Source organism: Bombus affinis, chromosome 3, assembly GCF_024516045.1.
Source record: "Bombus affinis isolate iyBomAffi1 chromosome 3, iyBomAffi1.2, whole genome shotgun sequence".
In the NCBI taxonomy this organism is placed as follows: domain Eukaryota; kingdom Metazoa; phylum Arthropoda; class Insecta; order Hymenoptera; family Apidae; genus Bombus; species Bombus affinis.
The window spans coordinates 15,818,052-15,835,842 of NC_066346.1; the positions used below are offsets into that span (position 1 = coordinate 15,818,052).

General features: G+C 40.6%; 2 protein-coding genes and 1 long non-coding RNA gene across 4 annotated transcripts in view; 2 read left to right on the forward strand and 1 right to left on the reverse strand.

Moving 5' to 3' along the window:
• LOC126914808 (A disintegrin and metalloproteinase with thrombospondin motifs 3-like) overlaps positions 1-17,791 on the reverse strand; it is a 71,507-nt gene that overhangs the window by 34,140 nt on the left and 19,576 nt on the right. The gene's annotated exons all lie outside the window — the stretch shown is intronic.
• LOC126914754 (uncharacterized) overlaps positions 1-17,791 on the forward strand; it is a 58,195-nt gene that overhangs the window by 22,484 nt on the left and 17,920 nt on the right. The window lies entirely within an intron of this gene.
• LOC126914856 (uncharacterized) lies at positions 16,078-17,228 on the forward strand. The gene is made up of 3 exons (XR_007709876.1): positions 16,078-16,162; positions 16,813-17,135; positions 17,214-17,228. It is a non-coding gene; the product is annotated as an uncharacterized LOC126914856 (long non-coding RNA).

Genomic DNA, 17,791 nt, shown 5'->3' on the forward strand with positions numbered 1-17,791 from the left:
AGAAAATTCGCGGTCGTCGAGCAGTCGTTCATCGAGCGGTCGGTCATCGTCAGACAGTCGTTCATCAAGCGGTCGATCGTCGGGATGTCGTTCATCGTACGAACGATCCTCTCATGGACAATCGCCATCCGGATCATCGAAGTCGCGTTCGGTCCACCATTCGAGACGACCCGCCAAACATTCAAATAACCCTACACCTTCGGCTCCAAGCGATACAAAAGTTCACACTTCGTATGAGTCACGCGCATCACGGACCAAGGGTAATGTTCCAGAATCCTCGTCCAAAACCCAACCAGGTCAAAACTGACTAGACAAACGGGCCGCAAAGGAAGGGACCGAAACGACACATATATCTCTAGACGTTACGCCGCATCATGATCTGCTGGTCACAGCACAGATCGATGTGCTAGACAAGAGGGCATCTCCAATTCGAGCCAGAGCACTGCTAGATACTGGCTCTAGTATGAATTTCATGACTGAGAAATTCGCAAACTCCCTCGGTATAAAACGAAAGAGATGTTCGGTCCCAATCGGAGCCCTCGACGACTTGACCACTATCGCAAGGAGCCAACTAACGACAACCATTGTTTCTATGGATGGCAAATATGAACGCACAGCAACGTTTTTAGTAATCCCAACAATATCATCGGCAGTCCCAGACCACCCAATCGATCGGTCCGCTCTCCAGATACCCAAAAATCTAAAATTAGCCGATCCAACATTTCACATACCAAGCCCTATCGAAATATTATTGAGCTCGGGACCAACGTTAGCCTCATTATGTGTCGGGCAGATTAAAATATCACAATCCATCGATACTGAGTTATGTTTGCAGAAAACTCGCTTCGGTTGGGTTATCGGGGGGAGCCCATCCACGCAATCGGGCACACATTCGTTTCACATTACCACAGCCGATCTACAAACGGATCTCTCGCGATTTTGGGAAATCGGCGAGGGACCATCCACCACACATTTATCGGAAGCGGAATTACAGTGCGAAGAACATTTCCGTAACCATGTCCGACGCAACAAGGAAGGGCGATATATCGTCGCCCTGCCCTTCAACGAGAAGCTTCCCACACTTGGGACATCAAAGTCCGTTGCAATGAGTAGACTCGCCGCTCTTTCTCGCCGGTTCCAACGCGATAAGCAATTCGAAGCCGCGTACAACACGGTGATCCAAGAATATTTAGACTTAGGTCATATGACCAAGATTCCGCACACTCATCCCTCAAATAATGGTTACTATTTGCCGCATCACGGCGTGATAAAGGAATCGAGCAACACCACTAAACTCCGGGTAGTGTTCGATGGATCAGCAATCAGCACCACCGGAGTTTCTCTCAACGACACTCTGCATACCGGACCCAAACTCCAAGAAGATCTGGTTGAGATTCTGCTGAGATTCCGATCACATCAGTATGTCCTAACGGGTGACATCGAGAAGATGTATCGACAAATTCTCGTACGCCCAGACGATCGTAAATATCAACTGATTCTATGGCGCAATTCCAACGGGGAAATCGATACTTATCAGCTCAACACCGTGACCTTCGGACTATCAGCTGCCCCATATTTAGCACTCCGCTGCCTGAAACAATTGGCAGAAGACGAAGGAAATCGATTTCCGCGAGCGTCATCGGTTGTACAGCGTGATTTCTATGTCGACGACGCCCTCACCGGGGCCGATACAAAGGAAGAGTTAATAGCGGTACGACACGAACTCACGGACCTTCTCAGATCGGGCGGCTTAAACATCCGTGAATGGGCATCTAACGATAAGGACATACTGCGTGGACTATCCGAGAGAGAGACAAATCGAACACTACAATTGGGTGAGTCACAGACATTGAAAACTCTAGGTATCTATTGGGATTCCCAGGATGACACAATACTGTACTCAATTGAACCCACAGCGACCATCACCCGTGTCACAAAGCGATCAATGAGTTCGGTGATAGCCCGAATCTATGATCCATTAGGATTGCTCGCGCCAGTGATTGTCAGAGCCAAAATATTGCTTCAACGCGTCTGGGCATTAAAACTAGACTGGGATGAATCATTGCCATCCGAATTGCATACAGAATGGGACCGATACTATACCCAACTACCCTTGCTTAGTGATATTCGATTTCCTCGCAAAACGGTGGTCAAGGCAGCCACTCAGATAGAACTACACGGTTTTTGCGACGCCAGTGAAAAGGCATACGGGGCATGTATATATCTGCGCAGTCTCAGCTCGGATGGACATATCGAAACCCAATTACTCACCGTGCGATCAAAGGTCGCGCCGCTAAAATCCTTGACAATCCCAAGACTCGAATTAAGCGGAGCATTGCTCCTCACCTCGCTAATGTCCATGGTAAAGAATTCCCTCACTATAGACGTTTCTCGGATCGTTTATTGGACAGATTCGACCATCGTGCTCCAGTGGATCAAGTCCTCGCCACATACGTTAAAAACATTCGTAGCGAACCGCGTGGCCGAGATCCAAACGAAAACCAACATCGCCGATTGGCGGCATGTGCCTACGGATGACAACCCAGCGGATCTGATCTCCCGAGGGCAGGCTCCCAAGGAATTCCTGCGTCCAAACATCTGGAAACACGGACCCGAATGGCTCAAGCAGCAGCAGGAGAACTGGCCGATCTGGATTCCTACACCGTCGGGGGACATCCCGGAACAGAAAAAAACGATCTGTCTAACGACGAATAACAACGATAACCCCCTCCTTCACCGATACTCGTCCTGGACCAGACTAATCAGAGTCGTCGCTTGGTGTCTTCGATGGAAACATAAACAACACCTAGCTGCCCATCTAACAACAGACGAATTAACCAGGGCTCACAACAGGGTGATCAAAATCATACAATCCGGTCATTTTGCGACGGAAATTCGGACACTACAGAAAGATCGAAGCAGGGACGTTGGAGGAAAACTACAACCATTAAATCCCTTCCTCGACGAAGATGGGATATTACGAGTCGGAGGACGACTAACCAACTCTTCTATACCCTTCAATCAAAAATACCCCATTATATTACCCAAAGCATCTGTTACAGAGCTCATCATAAACCAGGAGCATCGGAAAAACCACCACACCGGGACACAAGCCACCCTGTACGCGGTAAGATTGCGCTACTGGCCGATCGACAGTCGTAGCCAAGTGTGGCGTACCATTAAAAGGTGCGTCCGCTGCTGCAGAGCCAACCCGCCACCAGTGGAATATTTGATGGGTGATTTGCCAGAGGCGCGTATTACCGAATCGCGTCCGCTTACGAACGTCGGAATCGACTACTGCGGCCCATTCTACATCAAGGAGAGGAGGGATCGCAACCGACGTAAAATAAAAATATACGCTGCCATATTCGTTTGTCTAGCAACCAAGGCTGTCCATATAGAACTAGTCAGCGATCTAACCACCGACGCTTTCCTAGCCGCTCTACGTCGATTCATTTCGCGGCGAGGACATTGCGCAACCATCCTTACCGACAATGGCACCAATTTCGTCGGGGCCAACCGGGAGCTGCAAGAACTCCGGACCCTATTGCAGTCTGACGACCACAAGGAGAGGGTACAGAATTTTCTCGCCGACCGACAGATACAATGGCGTTTCAACCCTCCAAACTCACCACACTTTGGCGGTTTATGGGAAGCCGCGGTGAAATCCTTCAAGCGCCATCTCATCCGCGTCGTCGGCACGGAGCTATTGACCTTTGAGCACCTTCATACTCTTGTGGTTGAGATTGAAGCCATCCCCAATTCACGCCCACTGACTCCCATATCACCCGATCCGAAAGATCCCCCTGTCCTCACTCCCGGTCATTTTCTAATCGGTGACACACTCACGAGTTTACGGGAGCGTGATTTCAGGACAGTTTCATCAGGACGGTTATCAAGTTGGCAGCGCATCCACCAGATCAAACAGCAGTTCTGGAGCAGATGGCATCGAGAGTACCTCAACGAGCTAACCCGCCGCAATAAATGGGACAAGGGCAAACATGATATCCGAGAAGGCACCGTAGTAGTTCTCAGGGAGGATAACGTACCACCCATGCAATGGCCTTTGGGCCGCGTGATCAAGGTCCATCCAGGAGTCGACGGAATCATACGGACCGCTACCGTGCAGACGGCAACAACTACCCTGGATCGTGGCGTCAAAAGATTGGACCCCTTACCCATTCACCCAGATCCAGACCCTTCCGACCACCCCCACGGAGCGAAGGAGATTCGCCAGCGACGCACCTGACTCCACACCATATCATTTGATCGGTACCCTCTCAACGGGGGGAGGATGTTACGCCACTAGGCTTAACACAGGCTGTATTTTCTAACCGTCACTCGCGGCCCTACAATGTCTCAGTCAGATCGTCTTATCTGACCGCCGGATCATATACAATGTATCGACGAGCGCATAGCTGTCGCCAAGCAGCGAGTTCTCGAAACGTCGAATTTGGTCCGTTACGTTTTCCACGCAAGAACAGACATACGTGATCATAGGCGCGAACGGTGGCGTGACCTAAGTATAGTGGGGGTCGTCTTAAAGATGAAACAAAGAAATCATCTAAAGTCGATCAGTTCCTTGTGACGCGTCGAACGTTACACATTGAGTCAAAGATCTAACGCCGAATTTCTAACATTAAGTCTCATACCGTGCTACTCTATTATTGCAGCGTGATAAGTTATTAAGTGTTTATATCTATTCATTCGTGTATATTAAGTGTTGGAAATATAAATTTTAACTCTGTGAGCCACAGTGTTATCATACCTGAATCACCCCTATTATCTTAATCGAAATACGGGGATCGAACTATTCGTGGTGTCGATCATTCTGATCGTAACGGGAATTTACGACTCCCGTTGGCGCATATTCTAACGACCGCGTCTCCCCGCGATAGCTCGAAAATACAGCCTGTAATGACATACTGATGAAAACGAAATCTTAAAAGGATAAGAAATATGTCGTCTTGTAGTTTCGGTCCCGTATGAAGTACGTCGTTTAATGAAACTCCGGTGGTGGTTGGTGCAGATCCGTCAAACACAACTCGGAGTTTTGTAGTCCGGCTGGATTCTTTGATCACGCCGTGATGTGGCAGAAAATATCCGTCGTCCGTGCAGTGGTCCGTGGTGATCTTCGTCATATGTCCTAATTCCAAGTATTCTTGTATTACGGCGTGATAGTCGGCTTCGAATTGTTTGTCTCGTTGGAATCGACGGCAGAGGGAAGTGAGTCGCTTCATTGCCATGGCTTTCGAAGATCCAAGCGGAGGAGTTGTTTCGTTGAATGGGAGAGCGACAACGTATCGCCCTTCGTTGTTGCGTTGAACGTGATTTCGAAAGTGCTCCTCGCACTGTCGTTCCGCTTCCGAAATTCGTGCGGTGGACGGACCCTCGTCGATTTCCCAAAAACGGGCGAGGTCCGCCTGTAAAGCCGTCGTGGAGGTGTGAAATGCGTATGCTAATGATTGTGAGGTTGGGCTCCCCCCGATGACCCATCCGAATCTCGTCTTTTGCAGACGCAAGTCGGGCCCGTTTGCTTGACTGATATCAAGTTGGCCGACACAGAGTGATGCTAGTGTTGGTCCGGCGCTCAACAATATTTCGATCGGAGCAGGTCTATGGAATCTTGGATCGGCTAATTGGAGATTCCTAGGTATCTGTATTGTTGAGCGATCTACGGGTTGGTTTGGGACCCAAGACGCGATAGTCGGTATGATCAGAAACGTCAAGTTGCGTTCGTATGTGCCGTCAATAGAGGTGATCGTGGCCGTGATGTAGCGTTTCGAGGTCGTCGATAACGTGTTGAGTGCTCCGATTGGGACCGAACATTTCTGTTGATTGAGTTTTAATGAGTTAGCGAGCCTTTCGGCGATAAAGTTCATGCTAGAGCCGGTATCTAGCAGAGCTCTACAACGAACTGGTTGAATTTCATTATTCAAGATGTTGACCTGCGCTGTGACTAACAAGTCGTGTTGCAATGGTTCAAAAGGGAGCGGGGTCGATGAGTCCGTTTTCTGTGGTTCGGTCCCTAACAGGCTCGTCTGATGACGTCATTGTTTTCCGTGTCGTTTAGGACTGGACGATATGGTCGATCCCGATGCCGCCGATCGCGGTAACCGAGATTCGCGTGTCGGGGATGTTCGCGGAGACGTTCGGGGAGACTCTCGGCGAGAATCTCGACGAGACGCTCGGGGAGACGTTCGGGGAGACGCTCGGGGAGACTCTCGGGGAGACTCTCGGCGAGAATACCGGCGAGACGATCGGGGAGACGAAGATGAGCGTCTCGAACGATGTGACGAACGCGGGGACGGTGAACTGGGCGAAGATCGACCGCTGGATGATCGGTCGCTTGACGATCGACCGCTCGATGTTCGGCCGACACGTGTTCGTGTTTTGCTATGCCCCTGGCCTTGATGCAGATACGTGTGATGTCGCTGTCTACAGATGCGACATGATCCCGCGGAGCATTGAGTGAGAGCGTGTCCCTTGCCTAAACAATTGGTACAGAGCGACGCCCTTTTGGCGATTTCCAGGCGTTCTTTGGGCGTCTTCGTTTTGAAGACATGGCAATTCCATAATTCGTGTTGTCCGTGGCAGTTCGGACACAACAACGTATTATGTGTAGTTACGAATGTATAGCTTCGCGGCGTGTCCTGTCGCCGACGGTCGTGTTGATCGGACGCCCCCTTTTTGACGGTTAATGATGAACACGCTCTGTCGCTATTCGTCCGTGTTTTCAGAAAATCTACTAAATGCGTATATGGCGGCAATTTCTTGTCCGGTAGGGTATGTTGCCATTCGCGAACAACGGCTGAGGGTAACTTCGACGTGACAAGCTTTATGAGAATGGCGTTTGACGTGACTGGGTCCCCGAGTCTTTCTAACGCTTGGAGATGTACTTTAACTGTCTCGATAAGATCGTCTATAGCTTCTGGTGTTTCTTTAGTTATTTTGGGATAGTCGAAAAGCAAATCCCAGTGACGCATGCAGATCTGACGGTGGCAGTCGAATTTTTCCCTAAGAGCGTCCATGGCGATTGCATAATTTGCGTCGGTGATGGGTAATGACTGTATGCTTCGCGCGGCCCAGCCAGTCAGGGCTGTTCGGAGATGATGAAATTTCTGAACCGGTGCTAAATTTTCATTTCTATCTATCGCTGATGAGAAGGCATCGTGAAACGACTGCCAATCTTCGAGGGCGCCATCAAATGTAGGTATGCGAACCTCCGGTAGTTTGAGCGACGCGGACTCGCGGCCGACGGCTGATTCGCCGCTTGTCGACTGTGACGGCGTACTTCGTCGTGTATTGATTAATTGTTTGGCTACTCGGCATTGCAGCCTTTCGTATTCTTCCGCTAGCTCACTGCCGCGCGCGATCTCTCCCTCGTCTAAAGTTACGATCTGGTGTTGTAATGCACGGATTTCCTTCTCGAAGGTTTCTAGACGTTCTTTAATTTGAAGCAAGTCGATCTCGTCCGGACAGCCTGATTGTTCGATGTCTTCCAGTTTTTTTGCGAGGCGTGTAAACTGGGCGCTACAGTAGCCCCGGCGACGACGCAAGTTGGCGAGCTCGTCTCCGGTTGACATTATTTTTTATGTAATTGATAGTGAAATCGTTTGGACTTACTTCTGTTGGCGATTATCCACCTTGCGGTAGGAGGATGTGTGGTTGCGTTTCAACCACCGAATTATACCTCTTCAAATGTGTCGACCCTTAACGTTACTGACCTCGCTGGGGTGGTAACGCTTCCGCTGCTGGTTGTGTTGGATTCACGTGGCACTGTATTGTAGTGGGTGTCACTGGCGTGCACTCTTCACTTGACACTGAATCCGGCTCGAAGGACCATGTAATTTCGAGCTATCGCGGGGAGACGCGGTCGTTAGAATACGCGTCAACGAGAGTCGTAAATTCCCGTTACGATTAGAATAATCGACACCACGAATAGTTCGATCCCCGTATTTCGGTTAGGATAATCGGGGTGGTTGATGCGGTATAACACTGAGAGTCACAGAATTATAATAATATATATTTCCAACAATTAGTCTACACGATTGAAAAGATATAAACAATTAACAACTTTATCGCACGCAGATAATATAGATGTATACAATATAGAGCAAGGCTCTTACAATTGAGCTTAGTCTCTTGGTGGACGTAGCACGATATTATACTTAATAAAATAAGCGAATGTTTGGCTATGTCGCGGATCGACTTGAATTGGCGTTCAGAATTTGACTCAAAGTGTAACGTTCGACGCGTCACAAGGAACTGATCGACTTTTGATGATTTCTTTGTCTCATCTTTAAGACGACCCCCACTATACTTAGGTCACGCCACCGTTCGCGCCTATGATCACGTATGTCTGTTCTTGCGTGGAAAACGTAACGGACCAAATTCGACGTTTCGAGAACTCGCTGCTTGGCGACAGCTATGCGCTCGTCGATACATTGTATATGATCCGGCGGTCAGATAAGACGATCTGACTGAGACATTGTAGGGCCGCGAGTGACGGTTAGAAAATACAGCCTGTGTTAAGCCTCGTGGCGTAACATTAACGTTTATAACATTCTATAAAGTAATAAGCAAACTAAATGAATAGCCTTCATCACGCTGTATATCCTGTTTGCATATTTAATATTAATATCAAAGCTTCCATGCAAAAAGATGTTGTATTTTGCAAGCGTATTTTATTACCGAGTGCATAATAATTCATTAACAATCCCCACGATTTATCGTCACAGTACGAAAGTACGTTCAATAATTTACATTCTGTTTTTAAACAGCCTGTTGTAGCTATACTTTGTTTTCACGTATTTCAAGTAAACATATCATCGATAAATACACCAGTACAAACGCTATTATATCGATGCAAACGTTGAAACATTTTCGTCATGGTGAAATGTATTTGGTACATCAATTTTAGCGAATTCAATTAATGTATGACGAATGTTAAGCATTTACTTTGATTCGTTGAGTTTTAAGAATGAAATTAATTAAAATTTCCTTCAATCAAGGTAGATGTAATTTTAACAGAAAATTCCATTAAATTTCTATAAGTATTTCTGTAGTATCGGAAAAAGGATAGGATTAGGATGATTTAGATTTGTAAAATTCTCCTAATACTATTTATTAAGATAAATAAAAATAACAGAGATTAAATGGACAGAGAACGATAAATGTTCAAATTGAACTAAAACACAAAAGTCTTATTCCGTTCAAATCATTCTCGCAACTCTATAACTAACAACTCGATCTCTCTACAACGCTAGCAACTCTACAACTCTCGTCTTCGGCATCTGCACTCGCACGCTCTCGCTTCTCAACTCATACTGCACGCCTTTTGAATTCGTTCTCGCTGGCGTCTCAACTAACACTACCCTTAGCGTCTCTTTGTTTTTTCTCGTCCCATCGAACACGTGTCCCGAAACCCCGTGGCCAGAGTCACGCAGGCTCTTTCCACAAAACTGTCCACTTGAAAGGACCGACGACACATTGATGTACTCGACGGCGCCACGGCTCTCGCCACTTTGTATACGGTTCGGCCGATATCTTGGGCCTTTTGCCCACGATACTACATTTCTAATGGTTACTCTTATCCCTATAGATAAAAATTAAAAAGCAAACTATCCTATAAAAATTAACAGATAAGATTATTTTTTCCTGTTAATTTCTATGCCATAATTGCCTCTTCGATTCCCTATTTCTCTACGATTTATTCGTCTCGTACACAATTTTAACGTAATATTTGTAACAACAGACAGAGATACTTAGTTAGATTTAACACGATTCTTTTTTTTCGCTTTTGTTAACAAATTATTCGCAGACCGCAGCTCCTCCTTCGATAAATTTTAATTCTCATTACGTGTACGTACATAAAACGTAGCGAGTACGAAACAATCACAGAATAACGTGATCTTCGATGAGATGCGATGTTTTAATAAGTTCTGATAATAGATGCATCATTAAATATGTAATTGGAAATGGTTGTTAATCGCGAGCATTAAATAATAATGTAATTTGAAAATAAATTAAATTCGATATATTTATACCGAATATATTAAAGACGTTTTAACATCGACATATTCAACATTTACTACTATTTTCCAGGCACAATATCTTCTTGTCGTTACGTATTTGAAACCTCCATAATATCTGAATTTATTTTAGCGGACACAGCAGTATGTAAAAGTTACATTAATAAAAAAAAAAAAAAACAACAAATCGCGATTATCTTCGTTAACTTACAAGATACGTATTATTAAATATCCAAAGAACAATTCTAAACAATTTTGCAGAAATAACATTCCAAACAAATATAATACTTATTAATTGATATATTAAATTCGTCGGATGCAATTTTTTAATCGCACATGAAACAAACGTATATTTCTCATTTCGTTGAATTGTTTTCTACATTTAAATTATTCCTGGATAGATGAGAATTATACGAAACTCTCGAAATAAGGAAATAAGCAAAATAAAAAGAAAAAAAGAAGAAAAAAGAGAAGAAACTGGTAGATTTCACTTATCGTTAAACTTATATTCTTAAACCAAGTTAAACTTAGTTCGCCATCTTCGTGATATCACGCAATTCAACAAACTGTCAGATGCAAATACAACGTTAACATAGAATTGTAACGATAAAAGTTATATTCGAAGTTATGGTAATCTCATCTGCTATGACTCATCATTGTGCAACTGTAACTTATACCATTAACAAATCTGTATTTTCAGCCACGTTTCTAACTATAATCGTACATTCCATGTACATAAGTAATGTCCACATTGAGGAACGTATAACGCTTAGTTAATAAATTCGAAACCACATCGTTCGCGTGTAGTCCACGTGAACTATATTTGAATTGTGTTAAAATGGCAATTTGTAAATTTTATACGTCATATCGAAGGGATTAAGGATATTGAAGGAGAATACATAAATATTCGAGTCGCGTACATAAGTCTTAATATTACGAGCATAAATCTCCAAAATCTTCCGAATCTCCGTCGTATCTCAGCCACGTGAAATTATTTTTCATAATCTTAGTACGTTATTGATCTACGATATAGTAAAAGTTCTATACAATAAGTAATAAGCTTTATACAATAGCTCGTGGTTGATAACTCCGCTAAAGACGTTAAATACAATTTATGGCAACAAAATTTTATCCTATTTTAACAGTTCGTGGAAATAAAAATCGACGGACTTATGCAACCTCCAGTTGGCGAACAAATTAACGCAAGTTCCCAACGAATGAAACGCGAATAATGAAATTACACGAATACCGAGGAACGAACTTTAAAATTCCTCGTATCGATCGAATCGACTGTTATTCATTGAATTTCCCAGGATCGCTAAAATAGGCTAAATCTCACGGGCCAAGGAATTTCCGACGATATGAAGGAATTAGGTAACGTTGTCGGAGAAGAGTGCGCGAATGTAATACAATACCTTGGAAAAGTAAAACGTTTCTTTTAATAATGTAAATGGGCTGAAAAATATTGCGGCAGAAGCGAGCAATTACTGATTCTACGTGAAAAACCGAGTGGAAAATGTGGAATAAAATTTGTAAAAATTTCAGTACACCGGTTAAATCCTCAATTTCGATCCTCGGATGAAAAAAAATTAATTGTAATAAATCATACCAGGTGTTTTTCCTATCTTTCTTATCTTTCACGTAGAATCACACTCTGTGTTTCTATTCGATCTATTGGCCAAAATCTATAAAATTCACGTGGCGATCAACGTATCGATGCATTCTGTCAATTAAAAAAAGAAGATATAGCTTAACGTAGAATAATCTTTTTTATTGCGATAGTGATGGAAATTTCATTATCGAGATTAATCGTGACCTTGTTGAAAGTCTGATCGGCGCTATAACGAAAGAGTAGTTAGGCGAGCGGAATCACGGCGTGGAATGGAAAAGCGTGAGAAAGTAGTCTCATAATGTAATTAATGATCGAGGAATCGAAATTCTGTCGTATTTTACAGCGAGGATAAGAACTACTCAAGCGACAATCGAATGTCACTTAAGCGCTCTGGAGATGGAATCAATTAGTACTTGAGTGGCGTTAATTCTTGCGCGAAGATAAATTCTCGCAAACTATTCGAAAAATAAGGATTAAAAGGTTTTTTCATAGGGAAGCGTAGGATTGAAGCTTAGGATTTAATTTTGACGCGAATAAATGAAAGTTTAAGAATCGAGATTTAATTGAAATAAAAGTAGGATCGTTAAATTAAAAAACGTGAATAATTCTCAATTTTTGTCGCATATGAAGTATAGACACAAGTCTTTCAAATAATAAAATATTTAACCAACGTTAAATATTTAACTATAACGTGAAAGTAATATAAATGTAAATGAATATCGAACATTCTGAATTATAACACCAATTAATCGCATGCTAATTAATATTTACGAATCATAAGCGAAACACGATGGAAAATCGAAATTCGATATATATATTTCGAACCGTAAAAATAAGATCAGTAGAATGAACATGAGTTGGTGTACACTAGTTTTTTATTAAATGAAAAATAATTGATACGAATAGTAATAATAATAGAATATTTCTTAATTAACTTTTTCATTAATAGATATTATGTTTACATATATACAAATAAATATAATTTTCTACAAATAATATATATGTTATCAATTTAGGATATGAGTATAAAATTTCTCACCATGTCACAAATTTTCCCGAACGTTATTTTTCGCATTTGAACTTGCAGTTGGATACTACGACTATATTTCTTATATTTGTTTACAAGTTTAATAAAACTATTTTACGCTATGGCTTCGCTTGTTACTTACGGCTTCTTCAAACCAAGCGATTAAGAGATGGAATAAAGCTGAAATTACGTGATATAATATGCGCGTATACTTCGTGTGCCTGACATTACGAGCATCACACTACTTACAAAGGAGATTTTACCTTGTATAAATCATACTTTTACTTTAGCAGCATGATAAATTTTATCCGATTACTTGAAAGCTGTTTGTATTCCGAGTTATTAAGCATCGTTATAACAACGAATGGTGTTGATAATTCTCTAATTTATTTAAATTTCCAAATTAACATAAAGTGTTACGTAATTATTTTATAAATGTCTTAAAACGTTATGAATATTAGTTTATATGAAATCTTCCCTTAGAGAACGTGGGCGGATGAATATTAAACTTTGATGGAACGCATCTAACGATGAAATATTACATATCTATGAAATTCATCTAAATGATTAAATATCAGATATCTATGGTATTCATCAAACGATTAAATATCAAATAATATAAAAAAAATATAAAATAACAGTTAGCAACATTTCGATATTATGGATTAATTGAATTAACTTTTAAATCGAAACACAAACGTGTTAACTACAACCTGCGGATTAAAGCGATTACAACTTTTTCCTTTTTTTTTACTTTTTTTTTTTTTTTGATAGGAAAACTTCAACCAATACTTTTGTGTAAGCCTGTGAGGTAAGCCTCGACTTCTAAACTAACTTCGTAAGCTATAGAACTAAAAGAGCATAATCGTAATGTGATACGAATAGTCGGAAGAAATTTAACATTTATTTAAAAACTATATATATTTATTTAAAAACCGCTATATTACAAAGTCTTTAACTATATTTTTATGAATCTGTATAATTTTTTAGAATTTTAAAAGGATACATATATATATGCAAGATCCCTAGATTTCATGTAGAATAGGGATTCTTTTTGTTTCGCGGGTAGCACGACAGGCTGTGTTTCACGGACAGACCGATCTTCCCTTGTTTTACGGACGACCATTTTAAGAAGCACTTTTTTCCCGAACGGACGGATAGAGAGTTACATTAGAGACAAACAAGGTTATGGAATAGTTATTTAAGATTTTAAAGACTGAAGAAGAAAGATCGGTAGCTCAGGACGTTGAAAATCGATTCTCAATTTTCAGGTAAACATTGTACTAAAGACTTGTTATTTCCCGTTTATATAATTATTGTTATTTATTGTTATAAACGCATATTAATTGTCGTTTATTTTTGTATTTTATTATTTACTTCATAATAAAAACTCGATTTTCAGACTACAGAATCGATCCCTGAATTATCACCAAATTACCATCTTACAAATCGATTTTCACTACGCCATGCCGTTAGAAGTGAAGCTACGTATCGCCGTGAACGAGAACGCAAGAGGGAGAAAATAGAATGCATAAGAATCCATAAGAAAACCAGAAGATGAAGTATGTGATGTCTTTCCTCCAGAATATCAAGCAAGAGATCATCGTCCGCGGTTATTCAGTTTATCGATAGTGAAGAAAGCCGCAAACAACTTAACCAAGGTAAGCCATTACAGAAACATTGCACTCACGATGGATGACGCAACGGCAGCGTCATACATCGGTACAAGTTTAAACTTCGTGTTTCGAGATATTTACTTAGAAGAATCGGAGATCATCCCCACAAGGAAAATAAAGACCGAAATCGAAAAGCCCAATCTTCAAACAGAAACATTATTAGAAATCTTCCAGAAACAAAACATGCATGAGAGAGAAGGAACAGACTTTGTCATAAAACAATTTGATGGAACGCAAAAAGCCACAGATTGGAGTATGAAATATTCATATTTCACATACGCATCCCTTCCATACTCTAATATGAGTATGAAACCGAATACGAAAAATACGAAATCCAAACTGATGAAAAAAGGATCAAGAATTTGAAGAAATATCTGGGAAAAACAGCATCAGAATGGTACCAGACAAATCTGCCGAAGGATGAAGAATACAACTGGGAAAATTGGAAGGTGGCAGTTCAAAAAGCTTCTGGCAATAAAGGTTGGTCTGCAGTACGATACGCTTATAACTTTAAATACATTTCAGGTTCATTCACTGAATATGCCATAAAAAAGGAATGATTAATATTGGAAGTAAGGAGGAAGACTTCTGAAGAGACAGGGATAAATCTAATTGTTATTGGATTACCCATACACATTCAAGATAAAATCGATAAAGAAACAGTACAATCAACAAATGGCTTAATCGGATTCTTGGGGCAATATCAGACGAAGGGAAGAAAAACACAAGGGAGTAACGCAAGATTGGACAGAAAGCCAGAACCACTGCCCAAGAAACAACCTTGTATGATTTATGAAGCACTGAATTTCCCAGGTCGATTTCACCCAATAACAACTCACCAAAGAAATACATGCACATACTCATCGATCATTTTTCAAGGGCTGTTTTTATGTCCACATCGAAAACACAACACACAGAAGATATCATAAAACTTATAGACTCGACAGGAGAAACTGATTGCATAAAAATTATCCTTGCAGACCGATACCCAGTAATGACATCCAAAGAAATTCAAGAGTATACGAGGAAAAGGAACATTAAATTAATTTTCACCTCGACAGACTGCCCATCCTCCAATGGACTGAACAAAAGGGTAAATCAAACATTAGTAAACAGGATCAGATGTAATTCAGACAAAAATAAGAGAAACTGGACAAAAATCACAGAAGAAAGCGTAGAAGAAAACAATAACACCAGACACAGTGTAACGGGGTTTGCCCCAAATCATTTACTGAATGGAAAAATGATTGAAATCGTCCCTAAGGAAATAATGGAGAATAAGATAAACCTAAAAAGAGACAGAGAAGAAGCATTCAAAAACTCAACAAGAAATTTCGAAATTAACAAACAAAAATACGATAAAAAAAGAAGAGAACACGAATTTAAAATCGGTGATATGGTCTTCACCCATAACGGAAAAAAAATGAATAGAAATAAGCTGGAAGAAATTAGGAAAGGACCTTTCATAATTCTAAGAAGGATTTCAAACTCCATATATGAAGTGGATAACGGTAATCGGGGATCTGAAGGGAATCTGTTCCACTCCCCATTCGAGGGGCGGTGTAAACTCCCTAGAGTTCATGTAGGATAGGGATTCTTTTTGTTTTACGAGTAGCACGACAGGCTGTGTTTCACGGACAGACCTTCTTTTGTTTTATGGACGATCATTTTAAGAAGCACGTTTTTCCCGAACGGACGGACAGAGAGTTACATTAGAGACAAACAAGGTTACGGAATAGTTATTTAAAACTTTAAAGACTGAAGAAGAAAGATCGGTAGCTCAGGACGTTGAAAATCGATTCTCGATTTTCAGGTAAACATTGTACTAAAGACTTCTTATTTCCCGTTTATATAATTATTGTTATTTATTGTTATAGACGCATATTAATTGTTGTTTATTTTTGTATTTTATCATTTACTCCATAATAAAAACTCGATTTTCAGACTACAGAATAGATCCCTGAATTATCCCCGGATTACGATCTTATATATATGTACATATTTGTATATTTATATATATATACAAATATATATATATATATATACAAATATATATATATATATATATATATATATATAGAGAGAGAGAGAGAGAGAGAGAGAGAATGTTACAAGGAAGTAATCTAAAACTTCGTAAATTTGTAGTACATGTTTAATGAGAGAAGTATAAAATATCTGATAAGCGTAGATCCAAAAATTAATCCTATTTATTTGATATACCGTACTTTTTATTTAACATTTAAATCGAACGTTTAAATCGAACCCTCGATAGAATAGATAGAATAAACGTGTCCAATAAAATAATCTCCTCCATCATCTGATTTGAATTCAACGAATTTTTTTTATGAATACACATAGAGAGAAATCTACCTATTGTGGACACACGTACAAATCAATAAATAATGCATGTCGTGCAATATCGGCTACAGAAGGAAAAAATAGAGAATTATGTGTTATCCATAGATGGCAGTTATACAGTGACTACGAAAGGTATTTAAATAATATGAATATAAATACATGATACATGTATTAAACTTGGTATTATTTAATGGTACTTTCATACGATTATAAGGATTTGATTTGAAATATAAAAGCTGATAGGAAAACGGTTCATTGGAAAATATGGACACGCGCAAATATTTTCTCGTGCCCGCAGTATATTAAAACAGAAAGTCAAATGAAATATTTCTTATCAATGGCGGAGGATATTTTTCTCTTCTTCTTGACCCAGCAATTGGATTTCATCAATATTATATAACGTTGATTAAAATATCCTTTTCTCTCGAGTGAGTACTATAAGATCACAAAATGACATAGATCTTTTCTTTGCAACTTGCTGAATATAAAACTGCGTCCTTTTACAGGCAACCATGTATATTCCAAGCGTGATGAAGGGATTAGATCATCGTATCGTAAATTATGCTTACTTCCAACCCCAAAGGCAGACTTTCTATGTGCTTGTCTCTTTGCTTCGAGGGCCAGCGAACTCTTCACTCTATATGACAGAAACAGCCTAGAATCCAGGGGGAAATTTGAAAGTCAATCAAGGAAAGAACTGCAAGGTGGACAGAGCAAGGTCTCGTAGAAATGTATGTGAGATTCGTTTCTCGCAAATTACGAGATACGGAAACGTTTAAAGTCATCTACAGGCGGAAATCTGTTCAAGACAGTCGCGGTAATATTTCGACGTTATATTTTATACGTTAAGCCAGCTATTATTTAAATATGTTCTTTGAAATTAAGTAAAATCAAAGTAGCTGAAAAAGTACAGCTGATAAAATTACGTTCAAAACGTGAATGAACAATAATTTTTACTTTCGTTACGCTATTGTTATCGATTATCCATTATTTCTTATGGCAAGAAATGGGAACGTGCTTAATTTACGATAAAAACGAGAAACAATACGTAAAATATTTTTCACGATAAATTATTTTCATATTG